Source organism: Anomalospiza imberbis, chromosome 21, assembly GCF_031753505.1.
Source record: "Anomalospiza imberbis isolate Cuckoo-Finch-1a 21T00152 chromosome 21, ASM3175350v1, whole genome shotgun sequence".
In the NCBI taxonomy this organism is placed as follows: Eukaryota; Metazoa; Chordata; class Aves; order Passeriformes; family Viduidae; genus Anomalospiza; species Anomalospiza imberbis.
The window spans coordinates 1785730-1790032 of record NC_089701.1 but is presented as its reverse complement, the minus strand read 5'-3'; the positions used below and the strand labels follow the sequence as shown (position 1 = coordinate 1790032).

At 44.9% G+C, this 4303-nt stretch overlaps 1 long non-coding RNA gene across 1 annotated transcript; it reads right to left on the bottom strand.

The window, feature by feature from the left end:
• Positions 1 to 287: 287 nt before the first annotated feature.
• On the bottom strand, positions 288 to 3879 carry LOC137486039 (uncharacterized). Its single transcript, XR_011005559.1, has 2 exons — positions 2120 to 3879; positions 288 to 2030 (listed from the first exon to the last, which is right to left on the bottom strand). It is a non-coding gene; the product is annotated as an uncharacterized lncRNA (long non-coding RNA).
• Positions 3880 to 4303: the final 424 nt, after the last annotated feature.

Here is a 4303-nt window from a genome sequence, read left to right as displayed (position 1 = left end):
GATCCTGTTTGATTGTACAGTGTTTTACTCATCTCTCAGACAAACAACTTCACTCTCATTTACCCGAAATCATCACTTACCTGATGTCTGTGTGTGCACAGGCAAGTGCCAGGTCCAAGGAGGAATCCAGGAATAAAGCAGTTTTACAGATGCAGCAAATTGAACAGTTTTCCACCATGACACCATGCTGATGCCAGCAGCTCACACTGAGGCACTGTACTGCCAACCTGTGGTATACGGAATTCATGAGTTGGGCATGTGAACGTGTCAAGCTTAGGAGGTTAACAAGTAACATTTTTCTTTACTCGTATATTTCCCTTCTTCTAGTAAGCATTTTTGTTTCCAAGTTGGGATCAACATATTTAGCTTTTATGTGGCATCATAAAGGCAACAACTGTATCCTTTTCTATACTTTTCTTTTTTAAAGACAGCAGAGACAAGAAAAACAAAGTAGCATGTAATTTGCAAAAAGAACATACCATCTTTTTAAAATGTATAAAACTGGCCTCCTACCAAATGCAAATTTGCAGAAATACTTCAGTGTACCCTTTTGAAAAAGAACACATTCCTCAAGCTATTGTTAAAAGAAAAAATTACTCATGAAGAACTATCCATCTGTGTCTGAAGTTAATAGTTCCTTTTGCAACGATGGTGAGTATCTCCTGTCAGTTGTTTCACAAATCCATGAGGAAGCAATGTTCTATAAAATGAAAACTCAGAAGAAAACAAATCCAGCAAACAGACTCCACTTGGAAAACGTCTGTGGTGGGCTTATGCTTCAGCCTGGATTTAAATCCATATACATCACTCCGTGCTGCCCATGTTTATGTTCGACCACAGAAGATTTGTGGTTGACCTACATATGCAAACAAAACATTTGCTGCATATTTGGGGTGGGGGGATTTGCATGATAGAAGATGATGAAAATATGCATAATTGTAGATGACATTTTTCGTTGCCAAGCCCTGCTGCACAGCCCTTTGGAGCTGGCCATGCATGAAAGAGGCTTGCAGTCCTGACGGGCAGATTGCCTAGCCATGCTGTGGAGCTGAACCGCCGAGACTTCGAGCTTCTGTTTCTTCTTGCACAAATCTGGTGCAATCATCTCACCAAGCAGCCCCTGTGCTCGCAGAGGACACGTATGACACTCGCTGAGGGGACCGAAGCCATGAGTTCCACATGTCACCTCTGAGTTCCCCTCACAGGGCAGCTCAAGAGACTCAAAGATTTTGTTTAGGAGTTTTCTCAGTATTCTTGAAATCCCCAATGCATCGGGGGTAACATCACACAACTTAGTCAACAGCACCTGGTTCATCTGTTCTTGCCCCCACATTTCATCCCACAGCAGCATTTCTAGGAAGCCTGCTGGTGTGTTAGTACACTTGGAGGCTTTGCTCCAAAAATTGCACCAGCACAAGTACATATTAATAATGTTGATAGAGTGGCATGACAAACTCAGATCTCCTAGGACAGTAAGCATGCACAGATCTCTCAGCTCTTATGTGTGGTATGGAAGGGCTCTCCTGTAACAGAGGTTTTGTCTGCCATTACTGGATGTCTGTCTGGTTGCTCTTCCCATGTCACATCTTATTATTCAAAATCTCTGCAACCCTGCTGTGCAGAAATAAGTGCTTAGAAGGGTTAGCAGAAAGGAGGAAAATTCCATGCCACCAAGACCAGGTCTCCTCCTTTATCTGTGAAGGGGGGTTAGGAAAAATCTGACAGGATCAGACAGGAGCAAAATCTCCCTTCCCTACAAACCAACCAAGGAGCCGATTAAAGGACACCCTGCATGTAACACCCACCACATTCACACCACGTTCAAGGTCTCTTCAAAAGATGAACCTATGTAAGAAGAGGGACTTCCCTGCAGAGTCCTGGGGCGGGCAGAAATGTGCACCCATGTGACAGAAAGAGAAGGAGGGAAATCTTGGGAGCCTGCACCCGAGAAAGAAAGCTGATACAAACCTGGTCCCTGCAAAAACACTTGCAGCTCCGAGCCAAGAAGCTGTCTTGGGGCTTCACTCCTACTGCGTTCAGAGAATCGGGACTTTCTGTGAGCGCTTTTCACATCAAAGGAATAACTCTCTCAGTACCTCCATGTGATGCAAACACCCACCATGAGGTTTGGCCAACTGTTCAATGCTACTCAGGGGCTTGTTTATACTAAACCGTGACGATGTCCTGTGTAAATGCTTCCTTCCACATATTTGCCCAGCTTCATTGTCCAGAAGAAAAGGCATACAGCTTTCTTACTTCCAGTGGAGTCAAAGAATTTTCTGTGCCCAACAAACAAACTAGAAAATTAATGGCTTTTTAAGTTTAGCAGCCTTCAAACTCAATTCTCAAACACAGATCCAAACCATTAAGGTCAGGAGATTTAAGCCCTATGAAAAGTTCACAGAAGTTCATGAACAGGGAGTATTAAACACCTCCATTCAATTGTGATCTAACAGAAACTGGCACTGCAAGCTTTATTAAATAACAGTTGCTTTCTTTTTCTCAGGATTCCCATGAGATATTTCTTTCCTCCTACCAAAAGGATTTTATAATCTGCGGGATACTGGAAAGCACCAGAATGGAATTAAAAAGACCATTCTTGTTATTTCATCCTGTTCTTTCTATCAGATTTAAAAATTTAACTATCCCAAGTGAAGTCCATATGCTCCCACGTATATAGGAATGCTCTTGTGGCAATGGGAGGGTAACGAGGACAAGCTTTGAGCAGCTCAGCACGATGGCAGGTTCCTGCACGCCTCAGCTGAAATGCAGTATTGCAGAATCAATGTAGAGACTCACCAGTAGTGGCTGTGTTAGGTTTTTCCCCATATGAGTTGAGCTTTGCTGGCGTTAGCATCAAAGGAAGCATGAGCATAGCCTGACAGGGTGGCATCTCCTCCTCCTTGGGCTTAGGAGAACCAAAGACTTGAATGTTGCTCAATCAGTCCAAGGACATTTGCACACAAAATCTAGGTTGTTCATTCAGGTCAACAGTTTTTTTTTGATCAAGATATGTACAAGATAAGAATAGTGCCATGAAATGTTCTGAGTACACACTAAACATCAGCACAGACCATATACAAAAAATCACCAACAAAGAACTAAACTGATGCATCTGCAGGCAAGATGTGCATCTAGAGGAGCATCTTGGACAGAAACCAACTGACAAAACCCATATTGAGTTATGCTGTATAAAAGTGGGATTAACATAAATTTGTGAATATTTAAATTAGAAGGTAATGCAGTGATACAGATTGGAAGAAAAGAAGTCTGTCTGGAAACAGAAAAACTTCACAAAGACAGAAGGCTGACCACAGAACCCTCCCCAGAAAGAGCTGCTAATACCTCAAAATATTTGAACATGTAGGGTCATAGTCTGTGAACCAATATTAATTCCTTGGGGTTTTTCTCCCTCTCTTAATTATAAGTTTCTGGATTCTTGGCTCTTACCCATCTCCCACTGACTTACAAGTACTCAGAAATGCCAAGAAGCTCAGGGTGATCACGCTCCTGAGATGGATACTGGGAACTGTGCACTGTCTGCCTGTGGTCAATCTTTCCTTTCTTGCTAATGCAAAAGCCACATAAAAGGAGGTGTCCAAAAATATTCAAACAGCTAGCTGGGAGTTACTTTTAAGACTCAAAAATTAATTTGGGTGAACCCAGATGAGATCCATTGGCACACGTGTAACCGTCCACCTTTTGGGTTCTACACAATTCATATTTCTGATCATCCCTACAAATGGAGTGGGGCTATACTAAGAGTCAGAAGACAAACCTTGGGCCTTGCCATCACAGCTGTGCGCATCTCATCCCTTCCCTGTGCTGGTGCCCGCTGAGGAATGCCATGTTCAGCTGCGCCAGGTGTCCCAGAGTGGCATCCGCGAGGGCTCACCTGGGCCTGGCAGTGCCTTATCACCGAGACAAAGCTGGGAGGAAAGGAACATCATGAGCACACGGGGTGCCACAAATCCTGAGAGTATCCCGAGTGACACAGTGGGCATCGACTGTGCGTCAGGATTCTGAGTGTGCCAATTCCTAACAGAGCTGTAAGTCCCATTGACACGAGACATACATAATGTGGGTGACCACTCGTTCAGGACACCCCTTGGAGAGATTTGTATGGATGGATGAGATCTCCCCTCAGTCTTCTCCAGACTAACCAGGCCCAGCTCCCGCAGCGTCCCCCCCCCCACAAGCGAGATGCTCCAGACCGCTCATCATCCTCACGCCCGTCGCGGGGAGCGCGCCGTGCGCTCCAGCCGGTCCCGGCGGCGGCTCCGCGGCGGGGCCGGGGCGGGGC